This window comes from Lolium rigidum, chromosome 7, assembly GCF_022539505.1.
Source record: "Lolium rigidum isolate FL_2022 chromosome 7, APGP_CSIRO_Lrig_0.1, whole genome shotgun sequence".
Classification (NCBI taxonomy): domain Eukaryota; kingdom Viridiplantae; phylum Streptophyta; class Magnoliopsida; order Poales; family Poaceae; genus Lolium; species Lolium rigidum.
Genome location: NC_061514.1, coordinates 193,483,105 through 193,494,123, shown reverse-complemented (window position 1 = coordinate 193,494,123; position 11,019 = coordinate 193,483,105).

The window sequence follows — 11,019 nt, the reverse complement described above, 5'->3', positions numbered from 1 at the left end:
ATATAACCTTGTTATTAATAACATCCAATGTTCATGATTATGAAACTAATCATCCATTAATCAACAAGCTAGTTTAAGAGGCATACTAGGGACTTCTTGTTTGTCTACATATCACACATGTACTAATGTTTCGGTTAATACAATTATAGCATGATATATAAACATTTATCATAAACATAAAGATATAAATAATAACCACTTTATTATTGCCTCTAGGGCATATCTCCTTCAACTTTGTCTAGCACACTACTATAGAAGAATAGTAAATACAACAAATCATCACCTGCCGGTAGAGGTAGGCAAGTGCCGCTGTTCCCCAACTCCACCGGTGCTCCAACACCGTAAGCGCCTTGAGCCAACACCAATGGGCCAGCTTCCCACAACTGTCAGCAAGAGAGTCCTCGACAACATGTACCACAAGTACACACGGGTGTACGTCCTGATAGTGTCTTCGTTGGCCCCTTCCGGGCATTCTCCAAAGTTAGTCCCGATCCAAGAAAAAGATGCGCCGGCGGGAGTTCTCTCCTTTGGATCTTCTGGCGGCGGAGGAGCAATGCCAATAAGGTTCTCCATCTGCTGGCGACACCCATCAGAAGCTGTGTTCATACACAGTGGGTCGCCCTGAATAGGAAGTCCAAGTATCATGGAAACATCCTGAAGAGTAGGGGTCATCTTGCCGGCCCTCAAGTGGAAGGTGTGCGTCTTCGGCCTCCACCGGTCGACAAGGGCGGTGAGTGCCGCGACGTTCATGTTCGGCCCCCCACGACTTACAAGCGATATGAATGGGAGAAGACCGGTAGGCTGGATGAACTCTGTGTACCTCTCGTCATACGCCATATCTACTGTGCCATGGTAACGAATCTTCAAAGGGTGAAGATCCGTTATCCTCTCCGTCATATGAAAAGCCCGGTGATCCCTGTCATACTCTTGATCTATGAGATACACCATCCTACATGTTTACATAAAACACCATATTATGAGCCATTCCTAACAAATATGAGCAACACATACATGAGAATATATCCAAATAAGCCATCACACATACATCATATACATACATATACATTCATATCTAGGGATAAAACACCATATTATGAGCCATTCCTAACAAATATGAGTTATTCCATCACAAATACTAGGCATATGTAACAGATTTGAATGCATTTTCTAGGCAAATATTAGACATTTCAACACATACATACATAGGGTTTTCAACACATACATGTAAAATTTCATATCTAGGGTTCCAACAAATCTTTGGTTCAAACACATAAACTACAATGTAGATTCCACCAACATTAATTTCCATATCTATGGTTCATATCCAAATCCACCAACATAAATTTCCATGTCTAGGGTTCATATCCAAATCTACCAAATCCACCAACACTAGTGGATGAATCGGAGGGAATCGAAGGGGAATACCTTGAGGAATGAATGTGGAAGGAGTTGGCCGGCCAGATCTGACGAATCCTTGGTGGATTTGATGGGGGGACGGAGGTGAGGCGGGCGGCGGCGGCGGTTCTTGCCAAACAGAGAGAAGGGAAGAGGAGAAGAAGAAGAGTGTCGAGCTGGGGCGGGCGCGGGCGCCACACATAAGTGGATGTGTGGTGCCCTTCCGAGCGGCACCACAGTTTCACCCAGTGGCGCCACACATCCTGCAACGTCGGATCGGCGCACAGCTCAGCATCGAGGGCGCCACGTCGGCTGGGAGAGTGGCACTGCAGGCACGGGCGCCACACAGTGAGGTGTGGCGCCGGCGTGAGGGGCGCCACACAAAAGGGTTAGATGGGTGAAATAGTTTGGCCGGAGGGTCAGTCTGTGCTATAGTTGCAACAAAAGGTTATTTCTGTGTAAATCGCCTCATTTCTGCCTCGTTTTCCGAAAAGTATCTTAGAGCATCTGCGCCCACGTCCCAAATGTGCTCCGCTTCGTGCCACGTTTGGCGTTATTGTTGCCCAGCTGCGGCTCCCAAATTGTGCCCCAAATACTAAAATAACTTATTTTTTATTTCAATAGAGAGAAGAAATTTGTAGGTACAATCGAGATTTCTAAAGTAGTATAACATACTAAACAAAATAAAACATAAAAACTGTGAAAAAATATGTTCAAACTAATTTTTAACTAGTTCTTCTTTGATGGCCCTGCCTCGTCGTCCTCACGGAGGCGCTTCCTGCTCGTCACCTCTTTCGAAGAACTCATGGTGTTTAACTCGTCGGAGTAGCCTGTGTCCCCCTCCGACGAGTAGTCCTTGATGTATTCGTCGTCATCGGTGCTCGCCGACTGTGCCTCCGCCTTCGCCCGGGCCTTGACTCCTTCTTTGTCGCCACCGCCTCCTCAGTCGCCTTCTCCGTCTCCATCCGTCTCCACCTGGCATCTCCATCCTCTTCCTCTTCCTCCTCCTTCTCATGGCCGTCGTTGACGACGGCTTTCCCCTCCCCCTCGTGGCCATCGTCGACCTTCCAATCCTCCTCTTAGTGGGGAACTAGAGCTGATAGGCGTTGCTACTCTATCCCACCAATGGCGCCATCCCGGTGGCTTCCCCTCCCTGTCGGTGTCCGATGGCAAAGATAGGTTGCTCATGATCAGAGAGGAGAGGAGAGATGAAGGGCACCGACTGGTTGGAGATCGGAATGCGCAGACGTAGGGGTCTTATTGAGCAGGGATGAATGACGACGCAGATATCGAAGAGAGTTGTGGTTGCTGTTTCACAGAGTTCGCGCTCCATTCCAGTGATTCGCGCGTCGATCGACGCGGTTGCCACTGTGACGGTTCCCCTTCCCGGCAACTGCACCGTTGCTAATAACTCCGTCGCGAGGTAGGCGACGGTTGGGCGTCGTTCGTGTGTCCATGACGCGTCGGGCCCGCCACTCCTCGCCTCGCTTCTCGCTGTGCCCGGCGCGCCAGGAGCATCCCTGTGGAGCGGGGACACGCTCGGGGCGCTAGACAGCGTAGTGAGCCGCGCCGGGCGGAAGGAGGCTTTGGGGCGCGCGTCTGGGGCGAAAATATGTCCGGCGAGCTCCAAAAACCTTTGGGGACGCGACTGGAGATGATCTTAGGCTCTTGGGCACCAGTGCTCCTGCTGTTTAAAAAATATTATAAAATATGTAATTAAGTTTTTTAAAAATGAAAATAAATCTTGACATAGTAACTGGCGTATCCTACAAGTGTATAAATCTGAGATCCAAGCCTTGTGCGAACAGAAACACCAGAACACTGTCCCCATCATCCCCTTCAGCATCAACCACAACATCATCACTATCTCCATCTCGTTTATCTATCCCATTGGATTGTAATATCCAATATCATGGGTTTGTACTTAAATTCATATTGCTACCTTTATTCCATTCGCAGGATTATGATAATGTTCCTGATTGTTTCCATGTGGGAGTAGTTCACCTCGGTCTTGGGAAAGATGGAGAAACTCTAGTAATATTATAATATGAATGAAGATGATTTATACCTTTGCACTATGATTGTATGTTAGTTTTCTCTCGTGATGAGTCGACCATGTAATATTTGCCTTAGATCATGAGAGGGAATTACCTTTGGAAGTATGATAGTGTATATGGCGGGAAGAGACACACCGTGTGCGGTGCACTATTGTATGGAAGGAGAGGACAAGAAAGGAATCAGTATGCTTTCACAAATAACCATGGGAAAATCCCTTAATTGTGGTTGATCAATATGTGGCAGGTGGCTTGCCAAAGGTCATTGGGGTGGTTATTCAGGGATGTGTTATCAAATGCACATCCCAACATCGAGCCTTTCCCACATACAACGAGAACATAGTAGCTACTCGTGGTTCGATACTCTTATTTTGAAACTAGCTACAATTGATCTTTGTACTTGCAGTCATCAGTTCATTGCAGTAAACTCATTGATGTGGTACCTTGTTTTCCTGAAATGAGGTAGAATACCAGGTCGGCATGCATATCCAGCAGCTCCGAGGAAGAACCTAACCTCAGGGATTTATAACCCATCAGGCCTTGACAACTTGTCGGACATGATGCTTGCATCATGATCTGAACCCCCCCAGCCAGCAAACATGTATGTGAACTTCAGATCGAAATCCACAGCTTCCAGTGGCGGGTGGGTGGTGGCGATCAATCGAGATATATACCATGTGATCGTACACGGTCCCATAGCGGTAGAGGTGGTAGAGAACTGGAGATCGATCAAACTCATTAATCTCATTTGTGGGCTTTGGCCATATATTAAAGCTACTATTTGCGCTAGTGGCCATCAACATAAACTAGTCCCGCTGCTTATTATCAGGGGGGATAGCCCCTGCTCCCCCCAGATCCGCCTCTAAGTGTGCCTCCCTGTTTTCGACGAGTAGAACATGAGCACAGTTGCTGCAACGATATGAAGAAAGAAGCTGAAGGATCTAAATGCTAGTACTTACTCGATACATCTACCAGAGAGAGTACTTGATACATCTACCAGAGAGAGAAATCGGTCAACCATTCATCCGAGGACCATGCAGAGAGTGGTGCAAGGGACGACACACGGAGAGATAGGTCTCCCATCAAGTCAAAACCATCGGCGATAGGCTGGGCAGCGGTCGCGGTAGACCTGGTAGCGTCTTGCTGCAATGAAAAACAGTTAAGAGTTTGTTCACTTGTTTGGAAATAAGGTTTTGTTTTGATGAAATGGCTAACTAACCTGCATAACCTAGGCATCTTGGTCTAATAATAATATTATTAGCAGTTAGCTATGTGTAACTCAGGGGGCAACCGCCCCCCCCCCCGTAGCCCACACCCGATTTGGAAAAATTAGTGAAAATTTTATTTTCGAGTGTTAAATTATAAAAAGTAGACTTCCATTCGATTAAAATTATGTGATTACAAATTTTATTTTAGAGTGCTAAATTATAAGAAGTAGGCTCCCATTCGATTAAAATTTTAAGCATGATGTTTAGGTGAAATGCTTATATTAAAATTTTATTTGACAAAAATAAAATATAATTTTAAGCGGGATGTTTTAATAATACATGAAAAATTATATATTAAATTATGAAAAATGATCATTAAAATTTATGATCACATTCGATTAACAGTTGCTTAGGTGAAATATTTGTACAAAGATGATGCATTGTTATATTTGTGTCACTAAATATAACTAAATACGCTTATGGCTTCTCCAATGTTTATTTCTTATGTTGGCGGAGAATTGGATTCTAACTCAGAGGTAAGTTTTTTTTTACAGTAACGGGTGTGATGTATTGATCAACCAGACATAGAATCAATACAAATTGTCTCCCAAATACACTCCCGTGTCACGCCACGCCACACCATGTAGGCAAAGACTCACTGGCCTGCGCTAAACAGTGCGCTGATTCATTCTGTAGTCAACTAACATGCATCACAAACCAACACGCAAAGGAGTCCACGAGGTTCTTGATATCCTCAATGATAGGGACACACACAGACCTGCCCCTCGTCCCTCGCTGTTGATCTGAGACGTTGCACCATGGACAAGCAATCGGTCGCCACGATGATGCTCTCCAACCCTTCCACTTTTGGAAAAGAAAGTGCACATCTGACGGCCATAGATTCAACTAACTCACGGATCAGAACATTAGAGAAACCTTCCCTGCAACAGGCCAGACAAACCTGACGGGAGTCTCGAATCACCACCCCGGCATGCATCCCTGCAGTGGAAGCAAACAATCTTCGGAGCAACAACAATCACGCAACGATTTAAATGCTGGCCGGACTACCCTCCAGGTTGGCCGGATTGATATGCATGAGCGTGCATGTAGCTACTACACTTACTCTGAAGATTGTTTGCGTATTGCCTAGCTCCAACACTTACTCTCTTTTTTTTTTTTTTTTGCAACGAAGCTCTAACACTTACTCGGTCAGCTTTTCTTTTAGCATTAAAGATAAGGAGAGCGCTGAGCATCCTCCGGGGATCAAAACGTGCTATCCCCCAGATGCATATGGCGACACGTGTCTGGTCAAAGGAGATAAAACAAGCGCTGACCCGGCCCTTCATCTAAACTACTACACACAACGCGACCCCCACTCGGGACCTCCCCTTGTCCGCCCTTATCTCCGGCAACAACACCCGCCTCGCCGCAGCAACTCCGCCGTCTTGAAAAAGCTCCGGCGAGGTCCTCCGATGAGCCTCGCATGGAAGCAACCCCCCTTAGCCCTAGTAGCACCTCCATCCTTTCCTGGAAGCATCCTCTCCCTCTCCCTCGAAGCAATTCGCCCGCAACACCGTGGAGAAGACACCGGCGTGGTCGCTTGCAGCAACATCGCCGGTCTCTTGAAGCAACGCCGGCAACGTAGAGTAGCAACACCACCGCCCTATGGAAGCTGCGCCGCTGGCCGCCTAGAGTAGCAGCGCCACCGCCCTATAGCTGCAACGCCGGCGGCCTAGAGTAGCAACGCCAGCGCCCGGGGAGCAGCACCGACAGACCGTGGGAGCATCAAGCTTCGCCCGTGGGAGCAGCGTCGGTCGTCTGTCGGAGCAATATCGGCCGCCGGCGGGAGCAAAAGGTCGGCTGCCCATGGGAGCATCAAGATCCGCGCATGGGAGCAGCGCCAGCCTGCCCGTGCAAGCAACGGCACTGGGAAGAGCGAGATGGCCGCGAGGCGGCGGCGTGCAGGCTAGAGAGGAGCGGGGGAGTATGGGCGCGGATGAATCACGACAGAGGTGGGTGACGGCAGAATCTGCACATCCGGTGAGGAATTTCAGGGTGAGAAGGAGGGGAAAGAGGAGCAGAACAACCGGTTGAGAGAGGAGGGCCAAGTAAAGGAGACGAGAATATAAGGTGGACCCTTTTTTCGTGGCCAAGTTCGGGACACGCATCAGGTGTTGGAGGCGGAGGAACGCTAGTGTGGCATCGTCGGGGGCTACAGAGTGTTTTCCTAACATTAAACGGTCAGCTTGAATCCATGCTCATACTTCAACTTCAACTGATGGAATTAAAAAGAGCTGCTATAAATACGACTAATCTCGTGTGATTCCCGTACGATTACAGCAGGCTCGCTGGATCAATTGTCGGACGATGATTGAACAAAAGCTTGTCGTATGCACAAATAGATACAACCTAAAATAAGTAAATCTATGTACTAAAAATAGTTTGGATATGGATTAAAATAAATGAATCGACAAAAAGCTAAAAATTCATATAGAACTAAAAGGAGTGAGTAAATCACCGCAACTTGACAAAGAGAAAATTAGGGTTACCGCGGGATTTTGGAACATTTCTTCTCTCAACTGCAACCCCATTTCCAACTAAGATAAAATAAATTTGGGCTTAGCTCGTATTTCAGAGATTTTTCTCTCAGTTGCATTGCAACTAGAATGCAACTAGGCAACAATGAATAGTTGTGACCCCACTTGCAACTTGCACAAATAGCAACTCGGGGTTAGCACGGATTCATATGCGCTTCTCTCTCAGTTGCAACTTCGCTTGCAACTAAGACAAAAAAAGTAGAAATTCGGGGTTAGCACGGATTTTAGAAATTTTTTCGCTCAGTTGCAACTCCACTGCTGGAAAATAAAAGTCAGTTGGGATGACACTTGCACCTAGGACAAAAAAAATTAGAAATTCGGGGTTAGTACGGATTATGGAAAATTTCTCGCTCAATTGCATCTCCAGTTGTAACTGGCCAACAAAAGCCAGTTACGACCCTACTTGCAAACTTGCACAAAGATAAATTCAGGGTTAGCACGGATTCTGGAGAAATTCTCGTACAATTGCAACTTCATTTGTAACTGACCAACAAAGATTAGTTTCGATCCCACTTGCAACTTGCACAAAGAGCAACTCAGGGTTAGCACAGATTTGGAAAACAAAAGCAGTTGCGACCCTACTTGCAACTAGGACAAAAAAAAATAGAAATTCGGGGTTAGCAAGGATTTTAGAGTATTTCTCTCCTAGTTGCAACTTCACTTGCAACTGGCCAACAAAGGTCACTTGCGAATCCATTTGCAACTAGGACAAAGAGAAATTCGATCTAAGCACGAATTTTAGAGCTTTTCTCTCTTATTTGCAACTTCACTTGCAACTGGAAAACAAAGGTCACTTGCGACCCCATTTGCAACTAGGACAAAGAGAAATTTGATCTAAGCACGAATTTTGCAGCATTTCTCTATTACTTGCAAGTTTACTTCCAAGTAGGCAACAAAGGTTAGTTGCGACCCTACTTGCAACTCAGACAAAAAGTAGAAATTCAGGGTTATCATGGATTTCGGAGCATTTCCCTTTCAATTGCAACTCCACTTGCAACTAGCCAATTGAAGTCAGTTGTGATCCTATTTGCAACTATGACAAAGAGACATCAGGGTTATCAAGGATTTCAAACCATTTTTCTCTCATTTATAAATCGGCGTGGTAGTGTTGACATGGTAGTGCTAACATGCAGTAGTAATGAAGCACACACCTGGTGGTAGCCAAATTTAGTTCACCGGCGGTAGCCAAATTTGCTGCATCAACGGTGTGTTGTCTACTCCGGAAAAAAAGGAATATTTCGTTCGAAGAACTAACCTTGGTTTTTTGGGGTAAAAATATTGTGTCTGAGAAACACATCTCGTGTACTCGTGGGACAGATATTGCACCCAAATAACACATCGTGTTTACATAGGGAACAAGAAAATATTATGTATATGATGCATGTAAAATGCATACATGAACTTTGCACTTTATTGCAACATATTACCACATATTTGCATCTAATATAATCTTATTCCCATATTTTATGATGTTTGAGTGGATTTTCTAAACAATCCTCCTCCTCCGTTTCTAATTCTGTTTGGCAGGAAACGTCATTTTTAGTGTTTTTTTACTTTCCAAGAGCTACGGGACTCGAAAATGGGCAAGGTCAGGGGCCACGCTTCGAAATTTTCGAGACGAACAAAATGAGCTAAAGTGGGACCCTAGGAGGTCAACGGGATGGGAAAGAGGCCAGGTGGCGTGCCTCCCCCTTTGGGCCCACCACCGACACTCTTTCCCATCTCGAGCGTCCGTTTCACCTCATCTTTTCACGATCAGACTTCTTTTGCCCTAAAAACTACTATATATACGACCCGGGGGGTTTCCTTGAGGCTACGACAGCATAGATAAAAAACACAGAAACAGAGAGTCAGCAGGTTGCCGCCGACGGAGATCGGAGGGGGGAAACGCTGCCAGAATCGCCTCCGGTCAACTCCACCCCCTTCAGTGAGGGCATCAACACCATCTTCATTAACATATACAACAAATCTTCATCATCCCCCTCTGTAGTCTCTTGGCAAACATGATTTACGATGCAATATATTATTTTCACATGATCTATTGTATCTCTATGTTGATGTTTGAGTAGTGAATTGTTCATGGCAATTTTTATATAGTTTGTCGATGGTTGCATACAAGTATTTGTTATATTCTATAATGATTTTTTGTATTGATATATGAGTGCAAACATTTGTCAGGGGGGAATGCATAAGGTTATCACTGTTGCATGATGATAGGGAGCGGGATAGCGGGAGTGACAGAAACCTTGCCCTAATTCTTAGATGCATGTTAGCGGGGGGTCCAATTATGGGGACCTTTAAACTTACGACGGTGGTTGGACTTTACGTATTAATAATTCCTTTGTTTGCTCATAAAAATGGCCTTAGGATCAATCACTAGGGGTGTATTTACGCATATCAATGGCTACACCTATCTATGGCTCCTCTCTAGAAGAAACACTAAAAAGACTATAATGAGCTTCACTATTTGTGTCAACCACACAAATGAAATAGAAATTTTTCTGAACACTTGCTCTCTTGAGTTACTCCACTTCACTTCCCTTCATCTCATTGCATTTTACTTTATTGCACTCTTTTCTTGCACTAGTTTTACTTCTTGCATTTTAATTTCAGCACTTGTAGTTGCATAGTAAAAACCTCTTCACACACACACACACACCATATCTCCTAGCTTTGCATAGAAGGCCATCTAAGTGGGTTATAGGGCTTTATAAAATTTATAGTTTACCTTTAGCTCCGCATGGGTTCGACACACAAATACTTACTACGGTGATCCCCTGCACTTGGGGGTTATCAAGATATTTTCTAGCGCCGTTGCCGGGGAGCGTAGCGCTAAGCTTCTATTCTATTTTGCATTGCTAGTTTACTTTTAGTACTCTTATTTTATAAAATGGAAAATACCAAAAAAAATAATGTTATGAGCACAAGTATGAATATCAAAGACATCTTATTTATGTACTTGAATGCTGCTGAGATTGCTAAGAAACATAGAGAATCAAAAGAAGGTATGCGATTAGAATTGTGCTTGGAAATGCTAAATTCTATTGGTATTGAATTGCTTGACAACTATGGTGTTTAAAACTGTTGCTCTGAACAAAATTTTAGAAAATTTAATTTTCAATGTAGATCCCATAACGAGTATGTTATTTCATCTTATCATAGTTGCGATTATGCTCATTTAGGGATGGAACAAGTTGAGCAATGTGTTATTTATATGGCATGTTGTGAATTATACATCTTCCTTTGTGAACAAGAGATTTTCCCTCTATCTTTTAATTCTAAAAAATGCTCATAGATATCCTTAATTATTGTATAATCAACCACCGTGAAAATATCTATGTTGTTGACTTTAAAAAGAGGGGCACGGATGCCCAAGAGAGCACTACTTTTTTGCAGGAAGAAGAAGAGGAAAAGATAAACTGTGGATGGCCATGCAACCCAAAGAGGAATTCAAAGAAGAACAAGAGGAGGAAGAGGATGATAAAAGCATAAGCTTGGGGATGCCCATTCAACCCTAAGAAGGGCCCAAGGAAGAACAAGAGGAGGAAGAATGTAGTAGCTACCCATCTCTAACTTCCAACAATGGTAACACACAAACACCCCTTATTATAATATTGATGATGATCCTCTATGTGAAATAAGTTTATCTAATTTGTGGGAGGATCATGATGATGTAAAAGAAATTTATGATACCATATGTTCATTAGATGATTTTTCTTTATGTGGTGATTCTATTCACAACTATGTTATTGAGTTCGCTCTTGA